Below are 17267 nucleotides of genomic sequence, written 5' to 3'. Positions count from 1 at the left end.
TGCCGCTTCGCGCCGCCATCTTTGGTAGGGGCAGGGAACACCCTGGCCGGGGCGGCCACCTTTGTTTTGGGCACGTCGCCCGCAGCGTGGTAGCCATCCTAAGTAAGGGCAAAAGGTCAGAGGGATGCCGGCGGGGCGACCATCTTGGACAGAGGAGCGCAGTTCCCGTCGCGAGCGGCCATGTTTGTGCAGGGCAGGTCGTCCTCCTCGGCGCAGGGCCTGCGGCGGGGCCCGGCCCTGCCAGGTGGGGCTGGTTGGGGGCCCCCCAAGCCGGTGTCCGTTGACAGTCATTCCCTGCTGTAATATCACGGCTAATGTCTGAAAATCAAATCCTACCCGAAACGCTGCCTGTTTGTAACACCCTTCGGCACCCAAGGGCTGAGGCCCCTCTAGTGAATCATCCCCTCCCTGAACTCCCTGGCCTGGGCCAGCATGTTTGAGCAATCTCACTCGTGGAATGGAAAGTCAGCAAAATAATGTAACAAAATGTTCAGAGGGCAACTTATGTGGAGAAAATACCGCAATACCTGGCTTCTGCTTGGTTTTTAGCTCTTGAAACACGGAAATCCGATAACAATGACAGAGGGTCGTATTAAAAATGTGTGAAAAACTTGGGGAGTTTTCCGAAACTGTCATTCTGAAAGTCTTCTGAAACTCCAGCTCAGTTAGGTATTTTAAAGGCTTTCCCAAATAACTTGTGTTATGTTGGTTTTAAAAATGGCAAAAAACTAACTAGTGAAAGATACAAACAGAGAGAAGCAAATAAATGGGCAGTAAATCTGAATTATTCAGGCATGGTTTCTGCTGCAGGGCCCACACTGTGCCGGCCAGGTCCTCCCCATCCAGCACGAGGGGAATTGCTACCGATCACATGGGCTGAAGGGGGATTTCTCTGATTTTCAGCCGTATTTGTCAATGAACAGACAGGAGGTTTGAGCTGTGACAGCCAGCAAGTCTCGTCTTTCAGGATGATGGATGAGGCCATTACGACATTTTAAGCACTATAAATAGAGGTGTTTATGGGGAGGGGGATCACAGAGATGCGTTTGCACTGAAGTGCAGCTCAGAGCTGGAGTGGTGGTGGGATGAGAGGACCTTTGTTGCATTACTGTGATATCTTGAACTTTCTTGTGGCTCGTGTAGGTGCCTCCTGCACCACCATACCTTCACCTCAGCCTGGTGTAAAACCGGCTCGAGCACGTGGGGTACCTTAGGACGGGATTGCCCCGGCAAGAAATTCTGTCCCAGTAACCAATACAAAGGCCCTAGTTTCTAGTATACTTTAGGAAGTTCTGGATTGAAAGTGAATGCATATTACAGCAAGTTGTACAACAAATTAATTCAGCAGGTATTTTATATAGCTCTGTTATTTATTAAACTTTTAGTGATTATTACTTCATCACGCATAGCAAATCTGTATAAAAGCAATGGGCTTGGTTGTCCCCAGGTGCTAGACAGAAAGTGAAATTCCAGTTTTACTTCTACTGTGGTTACCAGATGGCTAACACCACGTATTGCACATCTGATCATTTTTTTGTATGTACAGTTATGTGGTCCATGGGCAAAACCATGGGCCCAAAACTGATGTGCGCTTTAAAACTTATTCTTGCACAGGAATGTGGATTGTTCAAGAGCAAGCATCAAAACCTTTGTCTACTACAAATCTGTTTTGTAAAATAGTTCATTTCTGGGATGGGTGCCCTTTTTGCACATCTACAAATTAAAATCTGCAAATAAAACATAGTTCAAAATTAAATAACAAAAAATAGTTAAATTAAAATAGCTATATGTAGATACACCAGTAGAAAAATCAGGTGGAAAAGGAAATATGCAGAAACATTTGCTGAATAATTTTCAATTTAATTTTAGTGGACACTCCACTACTACTTCCTCCAAGACTCTTTCCAACCTACTCAGTCACCTGATTGTAAGTTTGGGTGATACAGATGTTTTCACCAAACCCAGTATTTCTCAACAATTCTATTAAATAAAGTTTTTTCTTTGCAATCATATATACCTTGTTTCCATGTGAAAATAGACTTGTTTACATATGGTGAAAATATCATTGTTCATGAACGTGTAATTACTGGGTTATAATTTCCCCTTTTTTTTTACTGTTTGCAACCTATGTGAGCCCATCTGATATTAAGTATTATTTTCCTCTGTATTTTTCTAGTCATACTGTTATTATTATCATCATCATCATCAGATTCAGGGTTAACAAGCACTTCTGTCAAGAAGCTATGAACCTGGCTCCAGCAGTAGATTGCTATTACATGAATAGTTTGGGAAAGACTGAGTAGATGGCCTTAATTTAATTTCAGGCACACCCTTGCAATGCATTAGGGTAGATGCAGATCAACTAGAGTGATGTGAGCAGAACTTCCAAAATCTGACTTTAATCACTCTGCTTGACAAACACGGTTTGCTGAAACCATGGGAGGTTTCTTAACGGCTGACATTTTGATGGTATCAGCTGCCCAGCAGGATTTGTGTCATTTTATTCAGCCTCTTTGAGGAAAAATGCCTGAACAATATACAGGGATTGCAGTCACTACAAAGAAGAATAAATCACTAAAGAAAGTGAGTAGTGTCTATAAATAAGTGCATTTAACAACCTGTGAGGAAGTTGCCGCTTTGATGACTGGATGACGTAAAGAGAGTCTCAAATAATGTGTCTGAGCTTCATCTGGAATGCATGAAAACCAACAGGAATTTTTTTTAATTGTCACATAAGTTTTGCCAAAACTAATGATTAGCTTAAAAATATGTCAAACAATTTGAAATTAATTACTTTTAATAGCAATAGAATTTCATTTGCCACCTTCTTTTGCAGGAGAGAATCTTCCTTTCCCAGCTGTCTAACACTGCAAAACCAAGCTAGTTTCCATGGAGTGATGAAGATATTATTGTTGCTGCTTTTCATTACAGGCACATTAAAATAGTGACAAGCATTCCTAAAAACCTTCCTATTGCTCTAATTCAACATACAGCTAATGGTATAAGGAAGATCTTTTAAATCACTCAAGCCATAAGCTCAAATCTTTGCACAGTCAAATCAGCCCTTTATCACATAGCAAGTGACACACTGATTTTCCTATAGCTTATACCATGACCTAACTTTTGGATAAAACTTGAAATATAAGATCGAAATAATTAAAAAACAAACCCTTGGGCATCTAAATAATGTGAATCTAACTAATTTAGAAATCTAATCCTAAGTTTCCCTTTATCTCAACAATAAATATCCAAGGATATTTTCAATGGGAAGGAAGGGGGAGAGTTTTCTCAGTAGCATTTGCTCACATACAGCGGTGAGATTGAGTGCCCGGATTTGCTGCCACATCCACCAAATAGGTTCCTGCAGCTCAGTCGTGATGTATCTTAACACCTTTCACCTGAAAGGGATTTCAGACTGAATTACACTTGAAGTACTTTCAGTCATTATGGTACCTTACACTAATCACTATCGGCACCTAATGGATTCATTTCTGGAAGCAATTTAACTCTTCTGGCTACCTCACAGGAGAGGATTCCCCTGGCCACTCCGGCTGACATCATTAGGCAGTTTTAGCTGATGATTGCCAGTGGCACTGTGCATTAAGCAGGCTCCCCCCAGAATCAATCTCCGGGATCGCAAACCCCTTGACAACCTCTTCACTGTGAGACCGAATCGCAAGTGGGAAGACACTGCTCTCCTCTGAGGATTAGATTTCTTAGCCTCCTTTTATTCTGACAGTCTCACCGTAACACATCACCCAATAAGTGCTCGACTGTGACTCAGGTCACAGGAAAAATTGGGGACGGCTGAACCGGTGTAGAGAAATCTGTTTGCTCACTTTTACTCAGTCAGAAACAATCCTGAGATCTGTGGTTTGCCTGGGTCTGGTGTAGCGCCCATTCAACCTTTCAGTGTTACACACCCCATGAAGCACAGCAAAGGGGAAAATCTTCAGAGCAAAACAGAACCATTTTTTCAGGTGGACCGCATAGCCTTGGTAAGGTCATATGACCCATAAGACGTGGAATCATTAACGATAATTTACTAGAATTAGCTCACAGATAAACTAAACCTGAAAAAAATGGAATCCCCAAGAAGAAGCCTCTGCAGCTCAGTCACACCACTTATCCTAGGAGACTCCGGGAGAGCAGATGTGCGGTCTGTGATATACCCTGAGTGTTATTAAATCAAGGTCCTATTGAGCTAAGAAGTGAAATGACTTACAGAGCGTAGAAGGAACTCCTTATGGAAAATGCCTTGCCAGCAACCCTCTTTTTTAAAAATCAAAGGACTGTCATCTCTCATGCATCTGCTGATTGCAGCTGTCACGGTGTCATCTGGAAAGAAAGGTGAACCCTCGGTGACTCAACACAGGAACTTCAGACGTTAACACTGCACACATTGCCGATTACAGAAACATCAGACTGATGCACCTTTTTAACACTGTTCGTGGGGAAACTGAGAATTCAGGTCTCACTGCAGTACATTTAAAGTCATCCTCTGCCTTAAAAAAAGGAACAGAAAGAAGATAAGAATCTCTTTTCTAGGACCAAAATTATCAACTGGATCTTATGTATCAAAAATTGTAACAAAGCCTAATGTTTTCTTAAATCTCAAAAGCCTTATCAGGATGTCCAGATCTCCAGTTTTATATTAATAATGGTTGTTGTGTCTTGTCCATACAACAGTCTACGGCATATTAACAGAATTTAGTAAATCAAATTAAAAGTAAAAATTAACGCTATACTTGCATTGTAAGGACTTTAGGAAGGGTGCAGTGGGCTGTACTAAAATTCAAAGGGATCATTTACGGGATTATTAGTCACGCAGGTGTTCCTCCATCTTACTTTAGGTCTAATGTATCACATTAGACACAGGACTTGCTCACGTTCAATGGTAGTAAACGCAACCAACAGACCTGAAAAGCTGCATCAACATTTTATCCTAAACAATTGCGCCAGGAAGGCTGAGCTAAAAACTCTAGGCAAGCTGTCAGTAGCTAATATTAGCCTACACATAGAGAAAACTTTTTTATTTCAGAGCAATTTTCAAAGACTGCAGAAAATGTTCTCTAGGCCGCAGAGAAAATCCAACAGTTCATTTTTGTGCTGATGCAGCTGCAACTGCTGTTTGCTAGATCATATCTCAGCTTGGTCATTGCAATATCAAAGTATGATTTTATAAACCCAGTAAGCCATTTAAATCTTATGTAAAACACATTATACATGCTAATGGCTTCATTTGGCTAAGATGGCTTCATCATTTTTCTGCAACTGGATGAAGGTACTATATATTGATATACCCCCATACGTTAAGCAACCCCCTAATGGAATACATTGCCTTGGAGTCTTTAGTCTTTATGAAAAAAATCCTTATCACTGCCCAGAGAACTATTTTGTGTGCAGTAATTATGTAATATTAATGAACAATATTATGTACAACTGTATTTTCCAGCCCTATTCTTTGTATGGAATGTACTTTAGAATGACCTGACACTGCAAAAATGCCTCTAGCTTCCATGGCTCATGTAAAATACAATAAATACATAAATAATTTAGATGAGGAAATAGTAGTGTTGTGACAGCGGTGGTGTTCTTACCACTGTACTTCAAAATCTGGCGATGTGGCCTTTGGAAATGCGTTTTTCTTTTTTCATTTAAGGATACTGCTTCCTCAAGCTGGACAAAAAATTCCACACTGATACGGAGCTTTAAAATGCAAATTTGAAATCTAACTTTATAATTGTATTTCTGAAATTGTAGAAGGAAAAAAGCACACGAGGGGTATCTGTCTGCCCACTGCAGGCTTTCGCAGAGCGCCTCACATATCTCTGTGCTAAGATGGAATTTCTGAAGCTGAAAGTTCCTAAATTTTGACCACAACTGCATCACAGCATTGCGACCATGGGGGAAGCAAGAGGGAGATACCTCTCTGATGCCTGGTCTGTGTGCTAAGGGCCGCCCCAAACCCCTTTCAAGACAGGTTCGTCTGCCATGAACGCAGTTAGCCTGCAAGCACGGCCTCGGGCACAGCCAGGGTGCCCTTTTCCAGATATTTGGGAGGCTGAGCCTGAACACAGTGGGTGAGCCAGCCCCAGGAGTGCCAGGACAGCCTGTCCACAGCCACCCACCAGTTGTCCAAGAGGCATCTGGAAAGCAGTAGTCGTTCAGTGCATTTAGTGGGGAAGAAGCTGTTTATGCTATGGAGACTTGGCTTCTCAATCTCTTGGGTTTTGGGTTGGGTTTTTTTCCACTTCTGAAATAAAATAACTGGTTATTTAATTCCTATTAATGGAGGAGGAATGCATCAGGGCTGTTGGAAGGGCCAATTAGTCAAGGCTTACAAAGTGCACTGGTGCTAAGTATAATTTTTACTGCAACTCGGTGACACCTCCATTTCTCAAAATAAGATTTCATAGCCTATTCATTTACAAAGTGGGCTAGTGCCTTTGGGTATTTGGGAAGGGCAAAAAGACAAATTGAAAAGCACCAAATCATTTAATTTCAAAGTGCATTAAGCGCACACCTTCCAATTTTCTGACTAAAATGTTCATCGGCTTTTTCCAAAGAGGTTTGTATTCAGGGCACAGAAATAGTTTGTGGATTTTAGATTCCTGAAATACTTAACAATGCTATTCAGGGGAAAAAACACTGGCTTCTTGTCCTAAAAAAAAAAAACAGATTCACATGCAAAGTGTTAATGAATCCAAGTGACAGCTTAAGGATAAAAAGCATAAAACCCCCCAAATGTTAGCGAATCAAACATTTTCAAGAACAGAATTTCTGGAAAGTGTGAGATATAATAATAAAAAAGCAAAGAGAACAATATTAAGAGTCCAATTCAGAGCAACCAAAATGAGATTGGTCTTTTTTTTCCACCCGGGAGTCACAGTACCCCTCACTGCAGCATTTCAGGACCCAGCCCTCGGGGCTGGGTCCCAGTGTGCAATGCTGTCTCAAGCGCCGCGCCTGGGCTGCTTGGCTCGGTTTGAAGCATTGCTTGCTGGAATCTGTAGTCTCCAGGCTGCATCTCCATTATTAAAAAGGAGAGCAGTGGTAATCTGCTCCATTTTAGGCAAATTAAGTGCAGCTCTTTGGCTCCTGGCACATTCCCAACATGGCTCTGAGATGAGTATAATTCCACAAAATCCAAAAAATTCAGAGCCCGAGACTGCTACTGTGCCCCCTTCCCCATGCCTTGCAGATAACGTAAAGTCCTCTGCTGGGGTACTTCACAGGGGAGAGACATATTCTGTATGTGCCTAATGAATATTGGTTTTCTATGTGCTAAGGGGACGAGTTAAGAATAGAGTTTTGGTCTCAGCTTTGAGTTCTCTACCTTATGGGTTTCATGTCATATTTCCACTGGTAAGGGAGGGGGGGGGATGTTGCATATTCAGTGTTCCCCTCCTTCTGCCTTGCAGGGGAAAGAGGGTGTATTTCCACCAACAGAGGAGAATGAACTCATGCTTTCCAATTTTTCCCCATGTTAGGAAATAGGTCCTGTCTCATTACTGGTGACAGCACATATTGGTAGGTCATAGAGCAAAGGGAGAGCCTTGCGTAGAACAGCTGGGGCCCAGAGCCAGAAATCTCATTAAAGTAAGCTGCTGCTATTTCCAGCCTGTAATAGAGCTTTGGAGCTTGATTATATTCAGTGAAAGCAGGTCATTACAAACAGTGCTTTTTGCATATTATCTAAATTGAAATAATAATATGTTCTCTCCTTTCATGTGCTATATTGATAAATCCCAACTTATGAATGAAACATGTTGATTAGTTAGTTAAAAATAATTAGTTCCATATTATGCCTCCAAGTTTAAGGCTTGATTAGTGCAAACAAGTAACTTTTCTTGATACTAAGTCATTTACAGATTATTCTCTTAAATGGAGCACACAGGCATAAAAATAATCTGCAGCAATAAATTGTGTTATTTGTTCTCTCTTTTCTCTTTGACTTGAAATATATCAGTACTTTCAGAACTTGAGGGACAGAATATCTGTATGCAGATTCTGATCTCAACAGCAATTGCCGCAATGCAACTCTGGCATTATTTGATTGAGGTGCAGTGTACCAGATAAAAATGTGACCCATAAGTGTTCTTTGATTCAGTCTTTCTGGCCATGTAGTCCCAAAAGAACAACAATTATTGCTTACAGTGACTGAGAATATTGCTCTGTTTAGCTTCTTGTTATTTAGCTTGCATTTAAATATTCTGATATTTACATCAGAACTGAGCTAATGAGTGGTTGGTGGCAGTTTAAAATTTTCCTTAGTAGTGGTAGCACTAAGTAACCTTTTCAGTTCTTTTGAAGGAAAACAAAACCCTGCATGAACATTTTTTTTCTAGTCATCAGTTCACTGAAGCCAGCACGATTCAACAATGTCCATAAAGCTTAAGCACAGTCCTGAATACGAACATTTTCCTGAACCAGGGCTTAGGGCAGTCATAAGGACAAAATCTTTTTCTTAGCTCCCCTAGGGTTCCTCTCACACTGGCAAAAGATGGGTCTGTAACTGTGTATAGGAGACATCCGCTAAAGAAAGGCTATACATTGATAGGATTACGGTATATATACTATAATAAAATTAGATAACATCCTGGTAAAAAGCCTCGACTCTGTTGATACTACTGTCTCTGCTGTTGCTCCCACCGACAGAGCCTCCCTGGTGGAAAGTTATGGCTTTCAATTATCACTGTGAAAAATCCAGCCCTATTTTGGGAGTGCCTATAACTTGTAGCAATCATCTACGGTGTGGGAGTTTGACGGGGTTGTTAGAGAATATCAGCCTTCGTATTTAGGCACTGGAACATGACAATTCTGGATGAGGCAAATAATACACTTTTGTAAAGCATTTTTATAAAACACTTTCCTTCCTGGTTGACAGGAAAACTTGCAAAGCCTGGGAAGAGAACCAGACCCATGCTCCATTCGCCCTCTTTCCAGATTGCCAGCAAGGGAGCTAATTCGATAGCAGCAGTTGTGGTATGGACACTTGTCCACCGGTGGCTGAGACCACCAGCTTCACGACTATACATAATCACCAAATAGCCAGTAGCTAGAAATGCCTAAATCTCTACTGTTTTGTGAAAGACCTGAAGTGACTTACAGGTTAAAAACTCTTCAATCCTTCCCAATCCTTTCAGAGGGCGCTTACTGAGAAATGGTAACCGGTTACAGTCTCAGAGTACTTTTAAAGCACTCAATGTCAGAAAAAATGGCATTAACCCACTCTCCTGCCCATATTGTGGACCTGATTCTCAATGCTAATCAGGAGTACTTTCAATGAAGTGAAGGGAGTTTTACAAGACCTGTGTAAAAGTGGAATCAGATCCATGTATCATACATTTAAGATTCCTGGCAAAATATGCTCTATTTACTTGAGGAAATTAAAACGTTTCAAAGAGTCTGGATGATTTAAGGGCTATGATCTTACTTCCAAGAAATTAGAACAGTACATCAGGTAATCAATAAGTGTATAAAACTGACTAAAATGCAAGCATTGCAGAGGTCAAGAATGGAAAAAACACAGCTGAAATCACTTCACATGATATACGGGAAAAGCAACATTATTTTTACCAACAGCACTGAGAAGCCATTGCAAAAGGCAAGAAACTGATTTAATGGTATGGCAAACAACATTTATTTCATAAAGCCAATTTTGCCACTTCCATGACAAATAAAACTAAACTCAAAATTAGACTGTTCAGTTAAGCACTTTGGCTCCAACCTCCCTTGAACTTCAAGAAATTCAGGGAAACACGCTCTTGGGTTGGGCCCATTTGTATTGGAAACACAGCACTGCATTTATACCACATTATCAGCATTTTTTTCACTTCAAATCACAAGCACCAGGCGGTGTGGGGTGTATATCTCCTCGATGGTCGGTAATAGAAATTCCTCAGTTACATGCGAAGCCTCTCTAATGTCTTCCACAAGACGAGGCTCCATTAAGACTAATGAAAGTGCTGATTCTGCACAACAGACGCCACAGATCCTCCAGGAGAGCTGTAGGAAAGAAATGGGCTCTTAAACAGGTAGGGAGTCACTCAGCTTCTACCCTCGAATCTGAAAGAGCTGCTTGATGAGGCTTGATGAGACTTAGAGGTAAGCAAGAAATTCAAGAAGGAAATATCCAGGACTTTGAAAGCATAAATAAGCTGCACATAGTTTTCTGACTTGTAATAACTCACAGATCACTGTATCAGCTCCTGGGCTACTGCAGGAGTATAAAGAGGCTGCTAGAAAGAGGAACAAACACTCCTCTGTGCTGCTCCTTCCCCCTGTGTTACAATAAGCCAAGGCTTGTGATGTTTGGCCAAAGAATGGGGAAACCAAGGAGTGACTTTGGACAATACATGCTGGTGATCATGAGTCACTGGCTAATGTTAAAGACAGATCTACAGTCAGATGCGGTGTGTATAACAGTGGCTTTGTTTGCCATCAGTGGAGTTGCCGTTTGCTTTATGCCTGATCTGAATTTTGCATCACGTATGCTCCTAATGGCATTAAAAGAAATTTTTGTGAACGTACAGTGAGGGGAATAAGCCCCTGCAGTGTCAGCCTCAGTTTTGAATGGGTTGGCTTTTTTGGCTTGTCACATCTTTCTAGTCTCTGAACCTCTCTGCCTTTGTATTGTAATATGGCGTGCCGTAAATATCTGTAATGGAATGGATTACATCAGCTAACTTAGCGTTGCCAATCTCAATATTAAACTCTGCAGCAGTAAGGAGCCCTGCCCAAAGGACTATGACAAGTATTCAGCTCCATTTATATTAGAATACGAAGTACAGAATAAACCCACGTTGTTTCTGGCAACTGATACCACCTGTCAGATAAGAATGGCAAAGGGGAAAACAATGCCAGAGCATGGAAGTTCCTTCTCAGAATTAAGAGCTGTGGAGTACTTGATACGTGCCCTTCCTGAATTTGCTGTAGAGTAATTTTTATTTTTGTGAACGTACAGTGAGGGGAATAAGCCCCTGCAGTGTCAGCCTCAGTTTTGAATGGGTTGGCTTTTTTGGCTTGTCACATCTTTCTAGTCTCTGAACCTCTCTGCCTTTGTATTGTAATATGGCGTGCCGTAAATATCTGTAATGGAATGGATTACATCAGCTAACTTAGCGTTGCCAATCTCAATATTAAACTCTGCAGCAGTAAGGAGCCCTGCCCAAAGGACTATGACAAGTATTCAGCTCCATTTATATTAGAATACGAAGTACAGAATAAACCCACGTTGTTTCTGGCAACTGATACCACCTGTCAGATAAGAATGGCAAAGGGGAAAACAATGCCAGAGCATGGAAGTTCCTTCTCAGAATTAAGAGCTGTGGAGTACTTGATATGTGCCCTTCCTGAATTTGCTGTAGGTTAGTAATTTTTTTTTTTTTTTTAAATAGTAACTCCCCATCCCCAATACCCAAGCAAAAGCAAAAAGTAGTTTCCTATTTCTACACCCACTGACTCTATTAAGGGCATGCTAGCTGCAACAAGGGAGAGAGAGATCAGGTGGGATTTTAACATATTTTCACCTCATTTCAGATATACAAAAGACACTGGTTAAAATGCTTAAAAATATGTTCCACATTTTCTTGCAGTTTCTATACGCTCAGTCAGATGCACATTGACTGTACTGTTCTCACAGCAATTTCAAGTTTGCTTGAGGTTGTTTGGGGCCAAATAAAATCCCATTCCTATGAGAAAAGTCAACATTAGGTTCCAGTGAGCTTGACCAGAACTATTGTCCCCGTGTTAGACTGTTCATCAGAACTTTCTCTTTTTCAGCCCTCACCCTGAATATTCTTGGAAGAGACTGCTCAAAGATTTATGTAGCAAGTGTGAAATAATTAGACTCAGTGAAACACAAGTTCTAAAGCGTGGGAGGCATGATTCAGCACTTCATCTTTCCAACGTTAATGATTTGTTGTTTATTTTTTTGAGATTTTCAAGGGAAAAAACGGACTGACTTCTCTGCATGGGACTTAACGATTATGTAACTGGGAAGATAAAGAAGTTGGCAAGAACTTCATTTATCCACCATGCTGTTTTCGATTGCTGCTAGCACCACAGAGATGGCTTCATTCCGTTAGTATTTACTGCATATAAATTGCAAACAGCACGTTGAGATGCTCTGAGGAAAGAAGCAAAAAAACCACAGAAAACATGAATGCTCAAAAATTGTATTGTCTGTTGTAGGAATATGGAACCAGATCCTCGGGTCCTGTGCCTTTATTTCAGCAAAGGAGCTGGCCTATTGTTTCTATTTAAAATTGGTTGCCATGGTGGTATCATCCGGGCTTTCACCCTGATGAAAATTGTTTGCATCTGTGACGCAGTAGCGCTGGCAACCCAATGTTTGCATCTACCTCTAACACGGGAGTAATTGTGAAAATGGAACCTGACTGTTTACCTTTGCACGGTAAACAGGTTCCTTAAACTCGCACGTACCTCTTGCTGTTAAAACTGTGTGGAAGTGGAAAAGCAGTTGGTTTGACAGCTTCTGAGGCTGCAGAGACCTCAGACGAAATGGAAGTGCTGAAGTGAAACTCCATGACCAGGCTGACCCTTCCCCAGGCGTGACACTGGTGCACGGTTTTGATTTTGCAGTACCGCCTGGAATTTCTGGGAAGTTACAGGTCTCATGTTTTCAAACTGATGGGAAGCCCTGCCTGACATTCAGATCTGCTGATACGAGAGTCTCTCTCTCCCATTTTCTAATGAGTCTCAGTCATTAGCCTCCTTACTTCACAGGCGGCTAGTGATCCTATTAGGTGAATGGCAGCCACTACTATGAGACTCAGAAATGTCTATGAACAATAAAACAGGTTAAAAAAGGGACTCTTCATTTATTTTAGGTGGCAGTTCAACTTCTGGTCCAAAGTCACTATGGGTTCAGGTTTAAGAGTGCCAGAATCTCATGAGGGTCCTCCAAAACTTCACCCTGTTCTTCCCACTTGGTGCTGATTCTGTAGGGCAAAACAGAACAAAACAGAAACAGAAACAAACCCAAGACAGTCCCAGGTCTCAAAGGGACATTTAGGCTTAAAGCTTTCTCTCTAATTAAAAAAATTCTTTTGGAATACTAAACCTCGTACAAGGAACAGATGGGGTTAATGCTCCTCCCTGCATAAGCTGTCGGCACTATACTTTGAACAAAACAGCAGCAGCTTTACTAGCTAGAGTAGTGCTTATTAAATTGATTTAGATCTGGAGCATTAGTATCAGTCCCTTCTCTTTACCTTTATTGGGAAATCCTCCTTTCCAGCATATGTGATAAGTGGGGGAGGAGGAACTCAAGAGCAGCTCTGAACAATGAACAAGGACCAAACGTTATCAGCAGGAAAGAAAACCTGGTAGTGCCAACTCCATAATGGCAGTTAGCATTTTGCAGAGCAGAATCGACCCGGGGTGCCGTCTCTATATTTCTTTCTAGTTTGCAAATGAAAAAGCTGGGCAGTCACCTGTCTGTCTTTCCAGCATGCATATTGTATTTCAGCTGATGTGTCTGCAATGCCGATTCTGCTGAGCTGTAAGTGAAAGATCTGCTGAGTAAGAAATTATTAAAGGCAGGCAAGAGCCTCGTTGTCTTTTGGTGGTGTCAGTGCGACCCTTATAAATAATTGAATGGCTTTTCCAGGAACACAATCTAGAGAGACCAGAGTCTGCGTTACCACATCGCTGCTTCAGTCAAATGTTCCAGGAAAGGCTGCTCTCCACGGAGGCAATGTTGTGCCATTTCTTTATTCTGCAGGCTCACGATGCTGAGAGCTGAGACAGTGCTCCATCTGATGCACCGCTTCCCACCCACAGGCTGTCATACTTAAAAGCATCGCGAGCTTGAAATAGGGACCATTTTAAAAGGGACTGGCCTGTCTGCTGCAGACTGGAGCCCAGTGGGGTGTTTGGAGGGAGAGCTGTGGGTCTTTCACAGTCCCGTGAACCTTCACTGCTGACTTTTCCATTGGAAAGAGGAAAGCTGCAAGTCACAGCTTCACCCCATCGCTATCACAAGGACTTGGCATGGGGAGCAATGATCATGTCAGAGCATCTGGATACTAAAGCCAGGAGCTTTGTATAAAAACTGAGAAGTGGGTTCCTGAAAGCTCCCTCTTAAAAAGCTGACACCCAAAGGCTGGGAGAAGCCAGGTGATTTTGCATTTGTATCACTCCTGCAGAAGACCTCTTTGTCTTAAGCCCTCCAATCAATACACCAAGGGGCCAACTTGTAATAAATGCAGAAAAAAACCCCAACATATGAGGGGAGAATATCAGAGGTTGCACTTGGTTATGCCTTTTATACAGGTATATTCTGAATGATACAAGCTGATAGCTGTGCTCTCCTGGCAAAGGATTTTGTGGGACAGAATTTCATCCCTCCCCACAGACCTTGTGGGTTACTCTGATGGCATAAAGGGGCTAGAAACTGTGCCCCACAAGGCTCTGCTACCCAGGCACACTTTGGGTAAGGCCCTGCCCCTTCTCAAGCTCAGCCTTATCATTACACTGTGATCAGGAGAGGCAAGAGAGAGATTTCCGCAGTAAATACTGTATCAGGCAGTCTAGGCTGCTTCAAATGAGAGCAGCTTATAAGGAGCTACTAAATATAAAATCATCCTCAGGGCAGCTCCAGTTTAAGCCAGGGCATGTCAGCCCTCAGAGAAGCACTGAATATCCTGGATGTAAATAAGATAAAGGCAGGATGAGGAGGAGAATTTGAAGTTTACAACTGAAGTTCTGAAAAACAAATGCAAGGTGTGCCGTGTAAAGGGAGAGGAGCAAAAAAAAAAAACCTGTCAGAAACATGAAATGTCCAGTATCTGCAGTCCTAGAGTTTGGAATTTCAAGTGTCCTCCACCACAGTCTCTTGCACGGCTCCCTTACACTAATCACCTATCCTGCATACCTCGGCGTCCTCTCTACCTTGGAGGATCTTTCAGCTCATTCTAACCCTTCTCTCCCCTCCGGTTTCTCCAGACCATTTTCTTCCCCTGTGTTTGTACAGTAGCCCACAACATATTGGTGCCCTAAAAGCCACTAGTAATAAAAATAAATACAATAATTAAATCTTTCAGTAACAGAACTGAGTCTTCCATTGCTGCAGTCTGAACTCCACCTACTAAAAAGGCAGATGTTCTCTGTGGTTTTCTAGTTTGCGTCCCCCAGTTCTGTGGATGGTAGATCTAGGCCCAGTTCTACACTTTATGCTGGTGTGACTTGGTCTAATGGGGGTAGAACTATGCAAGAGAAGCAGATCTCCAGAACGCCCAAAACAGACAGGGTATCTGGTGGGGTCAGGTTCCTGCCGGATATTATTGAACTAGTTCAGTGATCCAAAACTAGATCTGAACTTTGCTGCTCTGGCCTATATCTGATGGGGATAAAAGATTCTATCTATATCCTTCGGGCCACACAAGCCCGTTTCTAAGCCGTATTGTGTTTCCAGGTTGTATTACAGGCAGCTGACCCTGCTTGACTTCTTGCATCTCAATCATTCCTCCACTTTTATCCATGTTTTCAGCTGCAGAATATAATTAATTCAACAACATATGGAAATCAACAATTATCAGTAAATGCTGAAGTTTAATGAGGTGACAGCAGGACACACTGACTAGTATTTAATCATACGAGCCAGACCATGCTGACAGGTTTACAAATACCTTTGCGGAGCTTCAGTGTCAACACAATTTTATATAGTAAAGGCAGGTCCTCTCTTGCAGTGTACTTGCACCATCCCTGAGGTTGGTGTCCTGGTACTTTTTGTATGTATACTCTCTATTCCATAAGCATGCCTCTGAGATGTTTTTTCAAGTTCTAACCATAACCAGGCCAATTGCACTGCATGTAATTAATCTGCATTCTGAAAATAATCTTTTAATCATAGCATTAAAGGCATAATTTTAAAAGAAAAAAAACCCAAAACAGATTCTACAGTACAAGACAAAATTAGTAAGGAAAAGGAGCTACATCCCAATCTACTATAAGCCAGCCCAGTTTAACCTGTGGTGGTGTGATCTCCTGCTCTATCAATTTAAACCTATCAGGGAAAGTACACACATCTTCTAAATGGCTGTTTACCACTGAAGCAGGTGCCTTGCAGTCTCTTATCCCTGGCACCCTATGAAAAAATGAGCAAGGAAATGGAGCAGGACACATTTGACAAGTAGGAGTGGAGGCAGACTAGGTGGGCACCTAAACAAGAACCGAGAATCTAATTTGTCTTGGTATCAACAGTATTCAAGCATCCAAACATCTTTTAGTACCTCAACCCAATTGACTTGGACACAGTTCACGCAATAAATCTGTAGCAAAGCAATTCAAGTGTCCCCAGGTCATCTGCTAGCACCCGAAATAATAAGCTATCTATCTGCTGTTATGGTTGGGCATTGTAATAAATGGTTCTTCAGGATAGTAAAAGCAGTACGTTTGACCTATTGGGCCAGTAAAAACTCACCGGCTTATTTCTTCTTGTGCAGCCTTGACTTAATTCTGGCAGCTTTCCTGAGGTGTATGTGGCTTGTCCCAGAGTCAACTACTACTGTAGGCTGTGGGCTGAAATTCATCCAAGGTTCTGTAGATCTTCAAGCCAAACTCTGCTTTCTGTGCAAAATGTGTTGCAACAGTGAACTGCTGCTGAGCACTAGAAACTGGCCCAGGAATTACAGCACTGAGTGTTCGGGTTGGTGACAGATTGCTTTACCGATGCTTAAAACAAGAACACCAACCTGCAGAGATAATTAAGCAGTTGTTGCTAGGAGGCTTCAGAGCAGCTTTCTGAAGTTCTCCTAAAATTATGGGTGCTTTGTTTAGATTTTTAAGAACCTTTGAAAGCTAAATACAGCTGGATCAAAATCACCATAAAAGGGAATTGGATTTGGTGACCCTCCATTTCCTGAAAATAATATTTTCTGGGCACAAAACAGCTGTTTGAATCTCTCGGAAAGATTCAAGAATGAAAAACAGATTTTTTGACACTGTGCATTTGCACTAAGATTGGAGCAGAATATCTCAGTCCAGAATATATATAGCACACACATACAATGTACACTTCTACTCATTTTTAAAGTGATGTGTATATATGCACATGTATATACAGTGTATACAAACAAACCTCCTTTTAGCATTCATGTATGTCATTTAGCTGTCATAACACTTGTAATAGAGCTAGGCACCATTTAATTTTTCATAGTCCTTGATCACAACCCAAAAACATAACGATCGATTTACACTTTTAAATGTCTATACCACAACTCAGATTGTTTGTCAAC

Source organism: Aptenodytes forsteri, unplaced genomic scaffold (genome assembly GCF_000699145.1).
Source record: "Aptenodytes forsteri isolate BGI_AS27 unplaced genomic scaffold, ASM69914v1 Scaffold54, whole genome shotgun sequence".
Classification (NCBI taxonomy): domain Eukaryota; kingdom Metazoa; phylum Chordata; class Aves; order Sphenisciformes; family Spheniscidae; genus Aptenodytes; species Aptenodytes forsteri.
The sequence above is the reverse complement of the archived record's forward strand: the minus strand, read 5'-3'. Positions refer to the sequence as shown.